Below are 21728 nucleotides of genomic sequence, written 5' to 3'. Positions count from 1 at the left end.
GGAGTTGTGTCCTTAATTAGCTTCTCATCTTGACTGTTATTGGTGTACACAAAGGCTACTGACTTGTGGACATTGATTTTATATCGTGAAACATTATGGTATTTTTTGATGACTTCTAGGAGTCTTGTGGTTGAGTCTTTGGGGTTCTCTAAGATCATGTCGTCAGATCATGTCATTTGACCTCCTCTGCTCCCATTTGGATTCCCTTTATTTCCTTGTCTTGCCTAATTGTGTTGGCTAGAACTTCCAGCACTACGTTGAATAGTAAAGGTGACAGAGGACAACCTTGTCTGGTTCCAGTTCTAAGAGGAAAAGCTTTGAGTTTTACTCCATTCAGTAAAATATTGGCTGTGGGTTTGTCATAGATAGCTTCAATCAGTTTTAGAAATGTGCCACCTATGCCTATACTCTTCAGTGTTCTAATTAGAAAAGGATGCTGGATTTTATCAAATGCTTTTTCTGCATCTATTGAGAGGATCATGTGATCTTTATTTTTGCCTCTGTTAATATGGTGGATAACGTTTCTGGACTTGCGTATGTTAAACCAGCCTTGCATCCCTGGGATGAAGCCTACTTGATCGTGATGAATGACTTTTTTGATGATAAGCTGTAATCTATTGGCTAGGATATTTTGTTGAGAATTTTCGCATCTATATTCATGAGTGAGATTGGTCTGAAATTCTCCTTTTTGGTTTGGTCTTCTCCTGGTTTTGCTATCAGGGTGATGTTTGCTTCATAGAATGTGTTGGGGAAGATTCCTTCTCCTCAATTTTTTGGAATAATTTCTGCAGTATAGGAATAAGCTCTTCCTTGAAGGTTTGATAGAATTCTGGAATGAAGCCATCTGGACCAGGGCATTTTTTGGTTGGAAGATTTTTTATTGTTTCTTTGATCTCAGTGCTTGAAATTGGTGTGTTCAGGAGCTCTATTTCTTCCTGGCTGAGGCTAGGGAGAGGGTGTGATTCCAAATATTGATCCATTTCCCTCACATCAAATTTCTGGGCATAGAGTTTCTGGTAGTATTCAGAGATGATCTCTTGTATCTCTGTGGGATCAGTTGTTATTTCCCCTTTATCATTTCTGATTGAGGTTACTAGAGATTTTACTTTTCTATTCCTCATTAGTCTGGCCAATGGTTTATCTATTTTGTTTATTTTTTCAAAAAACCAACTCCTTGTTTCATTAATTTTCTGAATGATTCTTTTGTTTTCAATTTCATTGATCTCTGATTTGATTTTGGATATTTCTTTTCTTCTACTGAGTTTAGGCTTAGATTGTTCTTCTTTTTCCAATTCCATAAGATCTCTTATGAGATTGTTGATGTGCTCTCTTTCTGTTTTTCGAATGTAGGCATCTAAAGCAATGAATTTTCCTCTCAAAACTGCTTTTGCAGTATCCCAGAGGTTTTGGTAGCTTGTGTCTTCATTGTTGTTATGCTCAAGGAAGTTAATGATTTCCTGTTTTATTTTTTCCTGCACCCATCTGTTATTCAACAGAAGATTGTTTAATTTCCATGCCTTTGGGTGGGGTCAAGCATTTTTGTTAGAGTTGAGTTCCACCTTTAGTGCCTTATGGTCTGAGAAGATACAAGGTAAAATTTCAATTCTTTTGATTCTGTTGATATTTGCTTTGTGTCCCAGGATGTGATCAATTTTGGAGAATGTTCCATGGGGTGATGAGAAGAATGTATATTCTTTATCTTTGGGATGGAGTGTTCTATATGCGTCTATCAAGCACAGTTGTTCTAGGGTCTCATTTAAGCCTCTTATATCCTTGTTTAATTTCTGTTTAGAGGATCTGTCCAGCTCTGTAAGAGGAGTGTTAAGGTCCCCTGTTATTATGGTATTATGAGATATCATATTGCTCAGACTGAGTAAGGTCTGTTTCACGAATCTGGGAGCATTTAAATTGGGTGCATAGATATTTAGAATTGAAATATCTTCTTGTTGTATTTTTCCCTTGACCAATATAAAGTGACCATCTTTGTCTTTTTTGACTTTAGTTGCTTTAAATCCACATGTATCTGAAAATAAGATTGCAACTCCTCTTTTCTTATGAATGCCATTTGCCTGAAAAATTGTCTTCCAACTCTTGACTCGGAGCTTTAATTTGTCTTTTGAAGCCAGGTGTGTTTCGTGCAGACAGCAAATGGATGGCTTGTGTTTTTTAATCCAGTCAACCAATCTATGTCTCTTCAGTGGGGAATTCAAGCCATTAACATTTATTGAGATAATTGATAAGTGTGGTAGTATTCTATTCATCTTATTTTGTGAGAGTCCATTGCTTAGTTTTATCTTTTGCATCAGTGTGGAGGTTAGGTTCTGTCCTTTGATTTCTGAGTTCTTACTTTGCTGCTGATCGATTGTGGTGGTCAGTGTGCAGAACAGGTTGAAGTATTTCCTGTAGAGCTGGTCTTGTTGTGGCAAATTTCCTCAATGTTTGTATATCTGTAAATGATTTGATTTCTCCATCAATTTTGAAGCTTAGCTTAGCAGGGTACAGAATTCTGGGCTGGAAATTGTTCTGTTTAAGTAGATTAAAGGTAGATGACCATTGTCTTCTTGCTTGGAAAGTTTCATTAGAGAAGTCTGTGGTCACTCTGATGGATTTGCCCCTGTAGGTCAACTGGCACTTACTCCTGGCAGCTTGCAGAATCTTTTCTTTTGTCTTGACTGTGGACAGGTTCATCACGATGTGTCTTGGAGAAGCTCGGTTAGAGTTGAGGCGACCTGGGGTCCGATATCCCTCTGAAAGCAGTGTGTCAGAATCTTTGGTGATATTTGGGAAATTTTCATTTATAATATTCTATAGTATGGCTTCCATTCCTCTGGGGCATTCTTCTTCCCCTTCTGGAATTCCTATAACTCGTATGTTGGAACGCTTCATAAAGTCCCATAATTCTGACAGTGAACGTTCTGCTTTCTCTCTCTTCTTTTCTGCCTCTTTTACTATCTGAGTTATCTCAAAAACTTTGTCTTCTACCTCTGAAATTCTTTCTTCTGCATGGTCTAACCTTTTGCTGATACTTTGCATTGCATCTTTAAGTTCCCTAATTGACTGTTTCAGTTCCTTCAGCTCTGCTATATCCTTTTTATATTCTTCATATCGTTCATCTCTTATTTGATTCTGTTTTTGAATTTCCTTTTGGTTATTTTCCACTTTATTAGCAGTTTCCTTCATTGTTTCCATCATTTCTTTCATTGTTTTCAACATGTGTATTCTAAATTCCCTTTCTGTCATTCCTAACATTTCTTTATAGGTGGAATCCTCTGCAGTAGCTACCTCATGGTCTCTTGGCGGGGTTGTTCTGGACTGCTTCTTCATGTTGCCTGGAGTTTTCTGCTGATTCTTCCTCATGAGTGATTTCTTTTATCTGTTTCCTTGCCCTAATTTTCCTTTCACTTCCTCTTGCTCTTTAAGTTCTCGTGCCTGTGGAAGTTTTGGGTGGGTTTAGACAGATTGAACACACGCGACCACTTGCCGGTTTTCCACTGTTTTAGTCCTCCTTTTGGAGTCCAGAAGTCTCTTGTTGACTCCCTGTATCCTCTCAGGGGTGATGATAGGCAGATCCCACCAGCCAGAGATGCCTGGAGTCCTATCTCCCCAGACTCATGGTGCCCAGATGCAAGGAAGCTGTTACTCGGCTGCCATCTTGCTCCGCCTCCAACACTGGGCTGTTTTTAGAGATGAGGTCTCACTCTGGCTCAGGCTGGTCTCTAAGTCTTGAGCTCAGGTGATCCACCCACCTCGGTCTCCCACAGTGCTAGGATTACAGGCGTGAGCCACTGTGCCCAGCCTTACAAGTTCCTCTATAAAAAAGATTTTAGAGACAATTTATTTGAAGTGTTTTAAAATTTCCTAATACATTTTTCTGGTTCCACATGATCTTTTTGCCTGAGTAAAATATGAAGAATGCAAACCCATGCCCCATAGAACATCAATCACTCTATTCTAAACATTGCTCACACCAATTTTGTTGATTCAAAAATATTCATTGTTCATCTTGCTGTTCATTATTTATTCATCCACTCATTAATAATACATAGTTATAAATTACAGATGTAAGAGTTAACACCTTTATGCCTGTCTGTTGATATTATGCCGGTAAATACCTAAATAAACAAATAAGAACCAAAGCTTAAGGAATGAACTTCAATGAAGGGGTGGTGCCTGTGGCTCAACGGAGTGGGGAGCTGGCCCCATATGCTGGAGGTGGTGGGTTCAAACCCAGCCCTGGCCAAAAACTGCAAAAAAAAAAAAAAAAAAAAAACTTTAGTGAAGAAAAGACAAGGAAAATATCATCCTCTTAGAGACAAGTTTGTTTATTTTTAGAATACTAATGAAGCTAAATAACCTACTGAGTCAGTGGAGCTTTCATTACATTTTGTAAGCCTCCTGTTTTTCCTTAGTATCTTCTCTTTTGTTGATCTTTAAAATAAAAGAATTGAAATGTCATGCTGAAAAGCCACCCCAACATCTTATTCTGTAATTATCTTTGTGGGGTTGAGTCATAAACAGAGCTAAACTTAAACCCAATGGTAATGCCTTGATATATTTTTATCAAGTTTTTTGTGATACAGACCTTTTACAAATGCAGTCAGCCTGAATGAACTAAGGACAAACAGGTCAACAATGTGAATCACAAGCGGTTTTCAAGACTAGTCAACATCCTCAGTGAGGTGGTTAAGAGCTGAGACACCAGACTTCAAAAGGCAAACAGTGAAAAGAGGGAGGGACTGCGGTGAAATTTTGGGTTTGGAATGAGGTACCTGACCAAAGTTCAAGTCTCAGTTAGTCTTTCTGAGATTGAGTTCTCTTCCTTAAACAGAGGGTAGTTAAAATTTTCATACATATATGAATACCCTATTTTTTAATTTTGGGGGGATAGAGACTCACTCTGTTGTCCAGGCTAGAGTGGCATGGCATCATAGCTCACAGTAACCTCTAACTCCTGGGCTCAAGTGATCCTCTTGCCTCAGCCTCCTGAGTAGCTGAAACTACAGGTGCCCGCCACAATATCTGGCTAGTTTTTCACACTTGATCTTAGCCAAAAGGCCAAGAAGTGATTGGCTAGTTTTTCTATTTTTATTAGAGACCAGGTCTCACTCTTGCTTAGGCTAGTCTCGAACTCCTGAGCTCAAGCAATCCAGTGGCCTTAGCTTCCCAGTATAAATAGCCTGTCTTACCATAATGACTAATATGTAATAGTTGTTTGAAAATAGTGGCTCATATTAGTTACAAAGGATGCAATATTAAAGCAAGTAATATGGAAACCAAAGTCAGTTATTTTAGTTGGAAATGCATGTAACCCTTGCTTTCTAGGCCATAGCAGGCTGGCAGGAAGCAGCCAAAGGTAATTACTTTGAAAATAATGAAAATAGTCTTTGCTTGGGCGGCGCCTGTGGCTCAGTCAGTAAGGCGCCGGCCCCATATACCGAGGGTGGCGGGTTCAAACCCGGCCCCGGCCAAACTGCAACCAAAAAACAGCTGGGCGTTGTGGCGGGCGCCTGTAGTCCCAGCTACTCGGGAAGCTGAGGCAAGAGAATCGCTTAAGCCCAGGAGTTGGAGGTTGCTGTGAGCTGTGTGAGGCCACGGCACTCTACCGAGGGCCATAAAGTGAGACTCCGTCTCTACAAAAAAAAAAAAAAAAAAGAAAATAGTCTTTGCTTTTTAGATGTTCATAATGGAATCCCTAAGTCTCCTTCTCTCCTCTTGTAGGGTCCTTAGGTTATCCTGACTCTCTTAGGCAGCCAGTTAAGTTCCTCTGAAGTCCAGCACTCTCCATACACAGCTGGCCTTTGTGCTCCTGCAGACAAGGTAGAGCTGTCTGTCTAGCTGATGCTGGTTTCTCTGGTCACAACCAGCTTCTACAGCTGCTGACGTTGACTCTGTCAGTACCACCATGCCTCCCCAGCCGTGACAAGATATTTGCAGTTTCTCAGGGGGAGGCTCCTGGTTTCCATGGTTTCTATTATTTCCCCTGTCTTTTATTTATTTATTTTTTGAGACACAGTCTCACTCAGGGATTGAGTGCCCTCGTGTCCTAACTCACAGCAACCTCAAACTCTTGGGCTGAAGCAATTCTCTTGCCTCAGCCTCCCAAGTAGCTGGGACTACAGGTGCCCGCCACAACACCAAGAAACATATATGGGGTTGAGTCATAAACAGAGCTAAACTTAAACCCAATGGTAATGCCTTGATACATGTTTATCGAGTTTTTTGCAATACAGACCTTTTATATATATAAAATAATATATATATATATATATATATTTTTTTTTTTTTTTCCAGAGAAAGGGGTCTCTTTCTGGCTCTGGCTGGTCTCGGACTCCTGACCTCAGGCTGTCCACCCACCTTGGCCTCCCAGAATGCTAGGATTACAGTCAAGAGCCGCCACACCCAGCCACCTCTGTTTTTTAAATGTTCACTTTTTTTTTTTTTTTTTGAGATGCAGTCTCACTCTGTTACCCCAGGTAGAGTGCCGCGGCATCACAGCTCATAACATCTTTAAGCTCCTGGGCTCTAGCGATCCTCTTGCCTTGGCCCCCTGAGTAACTGGGACTACAGGCACATGTCACCAAGCCCGACTAGTTTTTCTATTTTTAGTAGAGACAGACCCTTGCTCTTGCTCAGGCTGGTTTTGAACTCTTGAGTGAAGCAATTCAGGGTGTTAGGTTTATAGGCGTGAGCCACTGTATCTAGCCCTAAATGTTCACTTCTTATACACACCATTGTTTTGTTTCAAAAGTAAGTGAAGCACCCTGTCCCCTATCTCTTCCCACCCATTATGAACCAGTGTCCTAGGATACAACCAAGGGACAATGTGTCTCTAATTTCAGGAAAGGTGGGTTGAGGCCTCTGGGCCTTGGACCTGAGAGTTCTGAAGGGACAGGAGAGAGAAACACAGGGCAGGATGGGGCCAGCTCCCACAGTGCAGGGAGGCAGGTAAGGTGAGACTGGGGAGATTCTCAGGATTCCAGGTTTTTTCCTGCCGTTTTCTGGCTGTATTCTTTTCCCTGCAACTTGTCCACTGAAGTTATTATTCAGAGATGTTACATATACTTCGTACAATTCTATGAAATGGGCTGTAGGAGCAGAATTTACGTAGGGTTAAGCTATTCACAGGCAGAGTTCATGTTACTTGGTTTGCCTTGCCCAGGATTAAATACCAGGATAATGCCGTGGTCTCCAGCTCCCTGGTGACCCCAAACTCTTTCAGATTTTAAGTATTAACAACAGCCTCTTCCACATACAGCTATTCAGAAAATGCTTTATTCTCCTGCCCTACACTATCTTTAAACACTATCCCTTATTCAGGCCACTATTGCTCTTAACCCCCTTCCAATGTTCTGTTGGAGAATGCGAGCTTTTCCTCTTCCATCCTCAGTTCTAAACGTTAAGCTTCTGTTTCTGGCTCTGCGGAGAGGGGATCCCATCTGCCACAGCCACTGGGGCCAGGGGTGCCACTCTAAGCTCAGCTACACTTTAGCTCTGGTTGTTGGGAGCAAGTACAGAGGTCGCCATTTGCGCCTTAGTATCAACTCTCCTTTTGGGACTGACTGCGAAGCAGTGCCCTCCCCTCCCCTCTCAGCCCCTCTTTGTCCCATCCTGGTCATTGGACTCCTCCTCCTCCAGCTCCTGAGTCCATTTTCTTATCTGATCTGGTAAAACGGGAAATACATTGTGGTCTCTGTTCCAGAATCTTTGGAAGACACTAGACTCCTAGTGGAAATTAAATTGGTCCAGCCAATGGCCAGTGCCCTGCAGTCAAGAGTCAGGGCTGGCAGGAGTCTTGGACACCCCCCTAGGGGGAAGATTTACTGTGCCCTCCCCTGTGCATCTGGTGGGGCCTCACCTTACATCTGCGCTGACTCAAGGTGACTGGAAACCACTGTCATGCTTGGTTGCCATGTTTCTCTCACCTCAAAGAATCTCCGAGGTCAGCACCTACAGCTAAGCACAATCCCCTGAATGTCTATGTACTCCTCACTCGGAGACACAGCACCCTCCAGCCCCCTGTTCCATATTTAGGAGCCAGTTGGCCATGCCACATTAATTAATCCTGTGATGGTCTCCATTCCCTGCTTAGACATCACCTACCCTCCAATACCCTATGTATGGCTTCCCCCATTCATCTGCATTAAAATGTACTTTATTAACTTCTACAGTATGTTAAAAATATTTTACCCCCTAATTTATTACTCTTAGATATTCACATTCATATTTTAGAATATGGGATCTCAGGATCACTAGCTTTCTAGGCTCTGTGATAAAGACTTCCCAGCCTCGTATGGAGTCCCATTTCCTTTCTGGGAAGTGTCACCCTGCATTGTCTTAGCAGCTCCTATGCATCTACAGTTCTGCTTGTACTATTTATTGTCCTTTCTCTCTTTGTTTACTTGGCTCAGCATCCCACGATACATTCCTGCGATCCACTTTAGAATGTAAACTCTCATAGATCGGGCCAGGTTCACAGGATCGTCTTTTGTAAAATCTTCTGTCAACTATCACTTAGATGTTTTTCTAACAACTGTTCTGCACTGTAATGATTACCCTAAAATTAAAGTGGGAAGGCAAGTTAAAGGTATTATTAGCCATTTGTGGATTAGTATTTTATTTCATGCAAAATTGTAAAGGTAATGGGTATAAAAAGTGCTTTGTAAAATATTATTCAAGTTATTATTTCAGTTATTCCTGAATTATTGCATTTTCATAAAAGTGCCATTTAAAATAAAAAGGTATATTGTTCTCCATATTATGATTATGCTTTTAACTAGAAATAAGCCACTCTTAACCACGCTTCCATTATTTCTTTTGTAGCTATTTATATTCTTTCTTTTCTGTACTAGCTGTCTGTGTATTTCTAGAAGGATAGTCACAGATAGAATCGTACCCCTAAAAGGGACTTCCAAACTATTATACATTTCTTTACGTTTGGGCAGAGTTACCCTTAAACTCATTCAGACAGATGAAGATGTATACAATTGAAAAAGTATAAAGTGAATGATTTCCTGATTATAAATGTGATTTATACATTTTTTTCTTTTGAGACAGAGTCACTTTGTCACCCTCGGTTAGAGTGCTTGGGTGTCATAGCTCACAGCAACCTCAAACTCTTGGGCTCAAGATATTCTCTTTGCCTCAGCCTCCCAAGTAGCTGGGTACTACAGGCACCTGCCACAACACATGGCTTTTTTCTTTCTTTCTTTTTTTTTTTTTTTTTGTAGGGACAGAGTTTCACTTTATCGCCCTTGGTAGAGTGCCATGGCATCAGACAGCTCACAGCAACCTCCAGCTCCTGGGCTTAAGCGATTCTCTTGCCTCAGCCTCCCGAGTAGCTGGGACTACAGGCACCCGCCACAACGCCTGGCTATTTTTTGGTTGCAGTTTGGCCGGGGCCGGGTTTGAACCCGCCACCCTCGGTATATGGGGCCGGTGCCTTACCAACTGAGCCACAGGCGCCGCCTTTTTTTTTTTTTTTTTTTTTTTTTTTTATGAGATGGGGATCTTGCTCTTGCTCAGGCTGGTCTCAAACCCTTAAGCTCAGGAATCCACCCACTTTGGCCTCCCAGAATACTAGTATTATAGGCATGAGCCACTGTGCCCAGCCCACTTAATACATTTTTAATAGAAGTTCCGTATCTTCCTTACACTTATCAAATGCTCTGGCTTAACAATATAACTACTCAATGATAAAGGACACAATAAAACAATAAACAAAAATAACTAGCCAGGTCCAGGAGCTTGTGCCTGTCGTCCTAGCTACTCTGGAGGCTGAGCTGGGAGAATTGCTTGAGTTCAGGAGTTCAAGACCAGCCTGGACAACATAGCAAGATGCCAACTCTAAAAAGAAACAAAAACAAAATTTATTTTGCTAGTACTTGTCATAAAAAGCATCATTTGTGATTTAATATTACTGCTCTTAGTTATGAATTCTCTGTCCCCTTTCAACCTGATTGGTTCTGCCTGCAACCGTGATTATGTTTCAAAAATAATGCCATTAGTAGATGTTTGAAACACTATTAATGAACATTTTAAAGAAAAAGAAAAACTATGGGCAGCACCTGTGGCTCAAAGGAGTAGGGCGCAGGCCCCATATGCCAGAGGTGGTGGGTTCAAACCCAGCCCCAGCCAAAAACTACAAAATAGAAAAAAGAAAAAGAAAACCCAACCCAATACAATGACCCAAAGCCATTTTCTACTTTACTGTCCTGTAGTAACAAATAGATGTGCTGATTTTAAAAAATTATAATCATACAATTAGCCTTTTTGTTCATACAACATTCCATCATAACTATTTCCATCTTGTGACATGGTGCTGATATTTTTCATTTTAATAGATTCATAATATCTCACTAAGTATATATGCCATTTAGATTTATTTTTGGCTCAGCACCTGTAGCTCAAGCGGCTAAGGCACCAGCCACACACACCAGAGCTGGTGGGTTCGAATCCAGCCTGGGCTTGACAAACAACAATGACAACTACAACCAAAAAGTAGCTGGGCGTTGTGGCAAACGCCTGTAGTCCCAGCTACTTGGGAGGCTGAGACCAGAGAATCGCTTAAGCCCAAGAGTTGGACGTTGCTGTGAGCTTTGACACCATGGCCCTCTACCCTGGGCAACAGCTTGAGACTCTGTCTCAAAAAAATAAAAAACATTTATTTTCTATTATTACATAACGAGACAATAAAGATGTTTGGGCACACAGTTTTCTCCAGTTGAAGTAGTATCTTAATTGAAATTTCCAGAAAATTTTTAACATTTTTAGGACTTGATCTACAATTTCGAATTCCTTTTCCAAGTGATTATTTTTCTAGTTTCTCAACTATCAGCCACGCACGAGTGTTCTAGCACTGAATGTTTCAGTGATTTCATTTTGTATGATGTTTGGAATAGGTGTCTTTGTGGTAATTAACCTCTTGAGAAACAAATAAAGGGAGAGAAAAGGCACTTCAAGTGCTATGCACATTAGATTTTAAAATATTCTGATTAATTTTGGATTAGTAGAGAATGATCTAAAATCTTATATTAGATATTTCATTGGGAATATGAAAGCTATGGGTCCTTGCCTGCAAACTACCCCATCTGGACCCCTTGCTCTAGAGGTCCTTGGATAAATGTAAAAATTGAACATTAAAATTTTTTTTAACTTTTATTTCTATTTAATTAATTTATTTATTGAGACAGAGTCTCACTTTGTTGCCCTCAGTTGAGTGCCGTAGCATCATAGTTCACAGTAATCTCAAACTCTTGGGCTCAAAGGATCCTCTTGCCTCAGCCTCCCCAGCAGCTGGGATTTCTGGTGCCAGCCACAACTCCTGGCTAGTTTTTAGACACAGGGTTTCACTCTTGTTCAGGCTGGTCTTGAACTCCTGAGCTCAAGTGACCCACCCACCTCAGCGTCCCAGAGTGCTAGCATTACAGGTGTGAGCCATGGTGCCTGGTCTTGAACATTCTTTTTTTTTTTTTTTTTTGAGACAGAACCTCAAACTGTCACCCTGGGTAGAGTGCTGTAGCATCACAGCTCACAGCAACCTCCAACTCCTGGGCTTAAGTGATTCTCTTGCCTCAGCCTCCCAAGTAGCTGGGACTACAGGCACCCACCACAATGCCCGGCTATTTTTTGGTTGTAGTTGTCATTGTTGTTTGGCGGCCCGGGCTGGATTCGACCCTGCCAGCTCTGATGTATGTGGCTGGCACCTTAGCTGCTTGAGCTACAGGCGCCGAGCCGAACATTCTTTTTTTAAGATAATTCTCTCTTTTCTGGTTTGATTTCTGCCTTGCTGAAAGAAATCTTCATTGGTGCCAGTTGTCTATAGATAAATTCCAAATTCTAAGACTTGGATCTGTGGCAAGAGGAAGGATTCATGGAGCACCAGTTCCTTGAAGGGGGTACAAGCCAGGTACTCAGAGGACCTGAGCTTAGGACCCACCCCTGTGCTAATATTTAATCCTTCAAATTCTCAATTTATTTATCCATGCAGTGAGAATAACAGTATCCATTTTACAAGGCTGTTTAGAAGATTAGATGAGAATTCATTTGAAAGGGCTCAGCACAGAAGGGAGAGTCTCCTTCATGCTATTTCCTTTCTTCTTTCATTGGGGCTGAACCTGTGTTACCCCTCTAGCCACAAATCCCCACCCATACTTGTTTTTCTGCTTTCAACCTCTGCTCATTCTGTTTTCCCTATCAAAGTTTTGTTGTTCTCCACCTCCTCAAAACCCTATCGAAGACCTAAGGAGGAAGCCTTGCCAGTGGATCTCCCCAATTAAAACGAACTTCTCATGTACCACTGTCTCCCTTCTAGCACTTATCAGTGTGCTGTATGCAAGGGCCCTGTCTTTGGAAATAGAGCCCATGTCTCAATGTTCTTTATACCCCTTTATCGCCCTAACATGCAAAAAAAAAAGTTCATTGTTGGATTTGTTTAATTCTGTCTTACACTCCCTATTTTTCCCTCTTGCTCTCTCTCCTCTTGTCTTTGTTTTTTATATTCCATATGCAGTGACATTCCACACTGAACACATTCATTGTGAACAAAAGACACAGAATCCTGCAAACTTCTCCTCCCTCCACACAGGCACATGGAAGTCCAAAGAAGCAAATAAAATGACAGTTTTAAGGAAGGGCGGAGGGAAAAATAGCTCATCAAAGAGGCAGCTTTCACATGTTAAGTCAGTCTGTTTTGGGATGTAAGCCAAAGTTGGGGGGTGGTCCAAGGCTATTCCAATTCTATTGCATTCCATCTATTATTTATACAGTGCATATTGCTGTAGTCTCTAAGCACTTTCAAATGAAATACAACAAACCTTTGGGAGTGAAAAAGGAAATGAGAAATGGGGAGGTGGGAGAGGTGTTGGAACATTGGTTATCATTTTGAGCATGGTAAGGTCTGAAGCAGAGACGAGCGTCTCCTCCCCGGTCTGCCACAGGTGTGAATGTTTTGTTCTATATTAGTAGCAAAACTTTACATTTGACCTGGAAGTCAAGCTTTGCAGAAGAAGCTTTATTTTTGTTTATTTATTTATTTTGAAATAGAGTCTCACTATGTCACAGCTCACAGCAACCTCAAAACTCTTGGGCTTAAGCGATTCTCTTGCCTCAGCCTTCCAAGTAACCGGGACCACGGGCACCTGCCACAGTGCCCGGATATATATATATGTGTGTATATATATATATATATATATTTTTTTTTCCAGTTGTTATTGTTGTTTTAGCTGGCCCCGGCAGGGTACAAACCTGCCAGCCTCAGTGTATGTGGCCGGCACCCTATCCACTGACCCATGGGCGCTGCCCACAAGCTTTATTTTTTCATTGAAAAATGCACAGTGCTCAAGGGAGAAGGACCTCCTACCTCTCTGATATCCACCCTGAAATTCAAAATCCAGTCACAATATAGTTGCTACTACCTTTGTTCACCAGGTCAACCTCACCTTTCACATTTATTTTTGTTGTTGTTGCTGTTGGGTGGGGGTGTTGGTTCCTTGAGACAACAAAGACTAAAAACACTAAAGTTTCAGGATGCTGAGTTTCACTTACGTGGTCCAGTTTCCTGTGGCATTTGTAAATTCTCAAAGTGGAGAAGAAAAGTAAAGTGTTGTCATTAGAACACTGAAGGAGCAGCCCATGTTCTGTCCAGGCAGCTCCATAGGTACATGTAACGTGAGGGTTCAACACACACCTTTTTTCTACCTGAATTCTTCGGGTAGTTCCTTAAGATATCCCCTTTACTAAGGAGATCTAAGGAAGTGTCAGGATCTCTCTAGAAATAGAAAAGCATCTAAGCTTTCTTGCTTTGTGACAGAGTCTTGTTCTGTCATCCAGGCTAGAGTGCTGTGGCATCTTAATAGCTCACAGCAACCTCAAATTCCCAGGTTCAAGTGATCCTCCTGCCTCAGCCTCCTGAGTTGCTGGGTCTATAGCCCTCACCATCAGGCCTGGCTAATTTTTCTATTTTATTTATTTATTAATATTTTTATTTTTTTCCAAACTCTCAAAAATAGACAACTAATATTCTAAAAATAGAAGATAATTTCAAAAAACAGATCATATCAAATCTTGTAGACAATAGAAAAAAGAAGAAATACTTCAAATTCATTCTACTTCATCTGGATATATCTGATATTAAAGTTGGGAAAAATATATTATTATAAAGGGAAAATTTTTCTATTTTTTAAATAGAAATGGGGTCTCGTTCTTGCTCAGGCTAACTTCGTTTTTTTTTTTGTTTGTTTGTTTTTTGAGACAAAGTCTCACTCTGTGCCCTATATAGAGTGCGCTAGCATCATAGTTCACAGCAACTTCAAACTCATGGGCTCAAGTGATCCTCCTGCCTCAGCCTCTCAAGTAGCTGAGATATAGGCAACTGCCACTATGCCCAGCTAGTATTTTTTTCTATTTTTAGTAGAGATGGGGTCTCACTCTTGCTCAGGCTGTTCTTGAACTCCTAAGCTCAAGCAATCCACCTGCCTTGACTCCCCAGGTGTAAGCCACTGTGCCCACCGCTCAGGCTGATTCTGAATTCCTGACTTCACGAAATCCTCGCCCCTCAGATTCCCAGAGTACTAGGATTATAGGCATGAGCCACAGGGCCAGGCCCATCCAAATATTTTGATACCAGATTCAAACATTTCCAAAGGCTTTAACGCTGTTCTTCAGGATAAATTCTCCTTTTATTGGGGCAGGGGTGGGACTCAGATGAACCTTTTTAGTCACACAGATTTCCTTGCAGAGCCTTGGACCAGGGGAATAAGTTAAATACAGCTGCCTCAGCCTGGGGTGCTCAATATTGTCTTTAATGATTAAAAATGCTGACTCCAGTGGGAACAGAGCACAGGCTGCAGAGATTATTATGGTTTGAAGCATTTTCTGTGTGAGTGGTGAAGGGGGCTGGAGGGCCTGGGGAGGAAGACCAGGAAAGATGTCAGTGCACTCAGCAGCTCAGCTGGAGAAGGACAGAAGCAGCAGGAGGACCCATGGCAAGGGGATGGCTGCTGTCCTCAGGAGCCAAGAGCCACGGTCTTTTCCATTGTGTGTGCAGCGCCTGCCCCTTTCTGTTAGCAGCTGCCCTGGGATATGGGCAGCAAGTGTCTGTGCTCCGGACGGGTCAGAGAGAGGCGTTAGTACAACAGCAGACTGAGGAAAAGGCTCCCCATGTGGCTTGTGAGACACTGAAGATGACTTCTCAGAAACAGTAAATTAGGGCTGCACTTCCTATCTCCATGGAAGATGAGGGGAGGGGATTGGGAGGGAGGATCATTATTACATGAATTTTAAAGAAAAAGCCAAGCTGGAATAATGATAAACTGATTGGAATAAGAATTGCTGAGCTGTGAATGTGTTTCTTTTCTTTCTTTTTTTGGGGTGGGGGGAATAGGGTCTTGTTTCATTGCCTAGGTAGAGTGTAGTGGCATTATCACAACTTTCCACAGCCTCAAACTCCTGGGCTCCACAAACTCTCCTGCCTCATTCTCCTGAGTAGCTGAGACTGTACAGGTGCACACCCCTGCAGCTAGCTAATTAAAATAATTATTTTTTTTAAAGATGAGAGTCTCACTATGTTGCCCAGGCTGGTCTTGAACTCCTGACCTCAAGCAATCCTCATATTTTGGCCTCCCAAAGTGCTGGGATTACCAGTGTGAGCTACTACCCTGGCTGGAATGTGTTTCTAATTGAAGGAAAGAAGAAAAGATGGGGAGAAAGGAAGGGAAGGAGGAAGGAAGAAGGAAGGAAAGAAAATCCCTGCTGACCTATTCCTGTGCCATCCATGGATTCATCTGCTTAGACATGGACCCTGGGGAAGGGACTACTAAATCCTCTCTCAGGAATGGAGCAGTGGAAGGGAACTTAGAAACAAAACATACTTTGAGCTTTCAGGAACCACGGAAGGCCCTACAAGTGACCTAACACAGGAAGGTGTGGACTAGGGGAACCCAGGAATGTGAGGTGAGGTTTCATAGCTAAGGGCCCTTGACTTGCCGTAGCACAGCCATCCTGTGCTATCCGTCGTGTGATTACACATTTGTGACTCAATATATTACCCATCCACATGTGCTGTATTTTTTTTTTATTATTTTATTTATTTATTTATTTGTAGAGACAGAGTCTCACTGCACTGCCCTCGGGTAGAGTGCCATGGCGTCACACGGCTCACAGCAACCTCTAACTCTTGGGCTTGCGCGATTCTCCTGCCTCAGCCTCCCAAGCAGCTGGGACATGTGCTGTATTTTTAGAGAAGATAATACACAACCCGAAAGAAGGACCAAGTAAAGCCAGCAGCAGTACTTTTACACAAATCATTTTTTTAAAGAATTTTTTGTGTCTGCAGGAGCTGTGTTGTTTTTCTTTTCTTTCCAGGGTCTACTTGACTCAGGGAGCATGGGACTCTCTTCTTAGCCCTAGCCAGTCGTCACCATGTAGGAAATGTTGGTTCAGGTCTTCCAATTTTTCTTTTTCTTTCACCCTGTTGCCCAGGCTAGTGTGCCATGGTGTCATCATAGCTTACAGCAACCTCAAACTCCTAGGCTCAAGCAATCCTCCTCTCTCAGCCTCCCAAGTAGCTGGGACTACAGGTGCCTGCTAGTTTTTCCATTTTTAGTAGAGATGGGGGTCTCACTCTTGCTCAGGCTGGTCTTAAACTCCTGAGCTGAAGCCATCCTCCCTCCTTGGTCTCCAGAGTGCTAGGATTACGGGAGTGAGTCACCAGGCCCAGCCAAGGCCTTCTGAGTTTTCAAAAGAAGCTGGATGCTATTATTTGTACATGAAAGCTCCTGTTTTAATGTTGGTACATTTGAAGAGAAAAAGAAATCAGAACATTGTGCACACTCAGTACACTGATCACCAGGCGAGATTTCTGCCTTATACCCTGTGTGAGGCCTGGATTCCTCTCGTCCTTTTACTCCTCTCCATCTGAGTCATTTTCACTTTTCTGGAGGAATCTTGGAAATGAAGTGATGACCAGGGAAACTTTGTTTTTATTTTTGTGTCATTAGCATCCAGAACTGGGATGAGCTAGATAGCAGGTGGCTGGAAAGAGTGGGGCAGGCAAAGATGAACAAGGGACCGTGAAGAGACGCCACACACGGGAGCTGCCATGAGCAGAGGAAATGAAGGCAGGGAGGTGACAGCACTCTTGGTAAATATCAAATAGTAATGAAACGGAGAGTAATAGGCCACAAAGACTCTATGATAAGCAAGCCAGCAGTGAACTGTATTTCAGCACCCCGCTGTTGTACCAGGGCTTAACACATCTCTTTTCACCTTGCAGGCAGTTTCACTGTGCTGCGAGCAAAAACCTGAGTAATAAATAAAAAGCAAATGTCTTTGCTATTAGGTAGAATGAGAATGACAGAATAAAAGAAAGAAATTCTATTTCCATTGTTCTCGGTAGATATTACATCTCATGGCATATAAGATTTCATTGATAGCAGCAAGAGATTTTGGAAGTAACCATAGTATAAATGTCTCTGCTCTGCATTTGGTAATGAAAGTACTTAGAATGTGAGGCTTCAGTAATTCAGACAGTTCTTAGTTCCTATTTTGTACAATGTACCAGGCACTGTGGGGAGAGGCATGAGAAATAGTGAATGTAATCCTTTCTTCTGAGAGCTTACAGTCCAATAGTATTAGATTTTCAAGAGGGAGGAAGTCCCCTCCCCAAGCCCATATCAAATCTTAAATACTTTCAAGCAATAAAAAAACTATGTGCTCAATACCTCTTCCAGAACTTTGCATTCATCTGAACGTAATTCAAACCACATTCCCTCAAACTCCCTGTTATTCTGTTATACAGCCATTTTGTTTTTATGTTTTCAGGAGAAAATGCAAAGAGTAGCAGTTTTTTTGAAGCATCTTTGAGATTTTAAATAATTAAATGGTGTTTATATTTACCTAATCTTAAGGCTATCTGAATCTGTTTATTTCAATTACTGTATACGGTGATCCTTACTCCTAACCTGCACTTCTTTTTGAGTATTATACTCAGACCATCATGAATTTCAGATGTACGGTTTAAAAATGCAATCACGCCTTTCTCTATATTCTCTTCCCCTCAAGGCACCAAGTCAACAATAGGGTTAAGGAGTCACACCTGTCTTTCCACTGCTCAGGCTGACAGAGGTAATCAGTGGACATTAACAGTCAAAAAAAAAAAAAAGAACAGTGGCAGTGCCACCCAGTGAGAAGAATGAATTCCAAATGCTGTCAAAATAAAGACTGGTTTCATTAATGCCAGTGTTCACTATATGTTCATGACTTCTCCTCCAAGGTCAAAACAGGTCCAGGGACAGATAAATGTGTTGACACAGAGGGACATCGTTTGGCAATGGATTATTTTGTTTTTAGTAATGTCTAAGTTACTTGACATGTTATCAAGAGATTGCATTATATGTACCAAGAAGTTTTTTTTTTTTTTTGAGACAGAGTCTCACTATGTTGCCCTCAGTAGAGTGCAATGGTGTCACAGCTCACAGCAATCTTAAACTTTTGGGCTTAAGCGATTCTCTTGCCTCCGCCTCCCAAGTAGCTGGGACTACAGGTGCCCGCCACAATGCCCAGCTATTTTTTGTTGCAGTTGTCATTGTTGTTTAGCTGGCCCAGGCGGGGTTCAAACCCGCCACCCTTGGTATATGTGGCTAGCACCACAAACACTGTGCTACAGGTGCCGAACCATGGTTTTCTTCTTTCTTCTTTTTTTTTTCTTTGAGACAGAGTGTCACTATGTCGCCCTTGGTTGAGTGCTGTGGCGTCACAGCTCTCAGCAATCTCAAACTCTTGGGCTTAAGTGATTCTCTTGCCTCAGCCTCCCGAGTAGCTGGGACTATAGGCACCCACCACAATGCCCGGCTATTTTCTTGTTGCAGCCTGGCCCCAGCCGGGCTCAAACCCGTTTCGGTGCATGAGGCTGACACCATAACCACTGTGCTACAGGCGCTGAGCCTCATGTGGCTTTTAACTTATTTTTAAGTTAAGTGTAGTGTAGTGTAAAAAATTGAGAGCAGGCGACAAATATTCCCAAAGAATCATAAAAATTCAGAACATTATAAAGAAAAGTTGATTGAAAATCCTAAGTTGATATCAAACAAGTTACTGTGCTTAAAATCACTTGGGCTCGGTTAGGGCGCTGGCCACATACACTGAGGCTGGCGGATTTGAACCTAACCTGAGCCTGCTAAACAACAATGACAACTGCAACAAAAAAATAGCCAGGCATTGTGGCAGGTGCCTGTAGTCCCAACTACTTGGGAAGCTGAGGCAAGAGAATCACTTAAGCCCGAGAGTTTGAGGTTGCTGTGAGCTGTGTCGCTAGGACACTCTACTGAGGGAGACATAGTGATACTTTGTCTCAAAAAGTAAATAAATAAAATAAAATAAAATCGCTTAGTTTGCCAAAATAGCTATAAGTGAATATTTGGAATGTTCCCGGGATAAATATACGATAAATGCTGAGGGTGATTGATGTTCTAAATAGCTTGATTTGATCAATAAACATGTATGTATCAGATATCACATGTACCCCATAAAGATATACAATTATTATGCATCAATAAAATTAAACAAATTTGGTTTGCATTTCATCTTATAATCAATCTTTATGCCTCTTGATATCATCTGTATGTTTCAAGCTAATTTCTTACATCTTCTCAACCATTTCAAAGTGGAGGGACTTTTAGGAAGTTAATAAGAATGACTAGCCCTGCAAAGTGGCCCACACCTGTAATCCTAGCACTGTGGGAAGCTGAGGTGGAGAATTACTTGAGCTCAGGAGTTTAAGACCAGCCTGAACAAAAGTGAAATCCCATCTCTACTAAAAATAGAAAAACTAGCCAGGCATTGTGGAGGGCACCTGTTGGCCCAGCTACTCTGGAGCCGGAGGCATGAGTGTCACTTGAACTCAGGAGTTTGAAGTTGCTGTGAGCTATGATGACACCGTGGCACTCTAACTTGGAAATAGAGTGAGACTCTTTCTCAAAGTAAAAAAAAAAAAATAAAAAAAAAAGACTGTCTTAGACTTTGGTATATAATGAAAGAATAGAAAAATAAAAAGAACTTAATTGGTTCAGCAGAAACTTCTTGTTCATTTATTTATTTATTTATTTAAGTCTTTCTATTTTATTTTATTTTCTGCAGTTTTTGTCTGGGACTGGGTTTGAACCCGCCACCTCTGGCATATGGGCCTGGAGCCCTACTCCTTTGAGCCACAGGCACGGCCCTTCTTGTTCATTAAATTAAAAAAAAAAAACTAATCTGTGTAGAAGACAGAATCTGTTGAAATGTGACAAATTGATGTTGCTTTATCAGGACAGTGATTTCTCAGAAATCAAATTGATGTTGCTTTCAAGACAGTGATTTCTCAGAAATGCTTATCATTTTTATAAATTCCTAACAGTCAGAAAAATTTTTAATTTTCTTTCTTTGAAAATTAGCAAGCAGTAATTGTTTGCAAATATAATAAACATATCTGACATAACCTTACCATTTGGCATCTGTATTTTAAGTCATTCTAATCAGAGTATGTCAGCTAAAAGCTCATGTTTTATATTCTGATTTTAACTAATACTTTTGAACTCTTTTGTCATTTGTTAAATCATCTCAGGTTTTAAAAAAATAAGTATTAAGCTGGTCACTGAAACTTATGCCTGTAGTCCCAGCTACTCAGAAGGCTGAGGTGGGAGGACAGCCTGAGCCCAGGAGCTGGAGTCCAACCTGGGCAACATAGCAAGACCCTTCCCCCAAAATGAAAAAATAAAAGAGGGAAGAGGAAAAAAATTACTATTAATTATCACTGTAAACTAATTTCTGTGACAACATCTTCAAAAGCAAACTGATAGCCATTTTCAACTCAGGATCCTTTTGTACAATGACTGTGGGAGCAAAAAACCCTGTGAAGTGTCCCCTCCCCCGCTTTTCTCCCGCCTGGCTTGGTGGCTTAGCTCTGGGTCATGTGGCTCGGTGCCAACAGAAATGCCTATGGAAAGGACTGTTCTGAGCAGAGGCTGCCTGCCTTTGTGAAAGATGAGAAGACAAAGCCTAATACAGTGAAACGTCTTTGGAACATTTTCCAGTGAACTGAACATTCTGAATGTTCGACGTGGGAAAACCTGCGCCGAGGGAGCCGCACAAAGACAGCGTTTCGGGGACCGTCGCCTGCCAGACATTCCAGCGAGCGAGGCTGATAAATGGGCTTCGGCGGGGACACGGCCGTCTCACCCCGGCCCCCTTGTGGTTGACGCACTGGTCAATTACTTCCGTCTGAAACAGAGGCCAGGTCTGTTCTCAAATGCCGAGCTTGGAGCAGGTACAATTACATAAGCTGGTTCAGGTGGCCTGGAGTAAGACAAAGCAGCGCCTTTGTCTGCCAAAACCACCTAAAGAGCGAACACTGTCTCGGAGGGGAGGGGAGCGGCGAGTGTCTTCCCCAAATGCCTGGACCCCGCGCTGCTTCATTCCGCCTCTCCGGCCCGCCTGCCCTGGCTGCTTCCCAGTACACGCTGTCATTGCATGCTTCTTCCGTGTTTGAAAACCAGTCTTCTCCTTCACGTGCATTTATTTCAGACCACACAGAACCCTGGGTGACTGAGGAGGAAGTCTCAGATCACCAGGTGGCGGGGCAGGCCACTCTCAGCCTGTCTTCCACTCCCTAGACCCCAGGACAGCAGGTACAATGACATAAGCTGGTTCAGGGTCGTAGACCCCACCAATCTGGGCCTGGGCAACCTTGCCGTCAG

The sequence above is a fragment of the Nycticebus coucang genome, chromosome 1, assembly GCF_027406575.1.
Source record: "Nycticebus coucang isolate mNycCou1 chromosome 1, mNycCou1.pri, whole genome shotgun sequence".
NCBI lineage: Eukaryota > Metazoa > Chordata > Mammalia > Primates > Lorisidae > Nycticebus > Nycticebus coucang.
The sequence above is the reverse complement of the archived record's forward strand: the minus strand, read 5'-3'. Positions refer to the sequence as shown.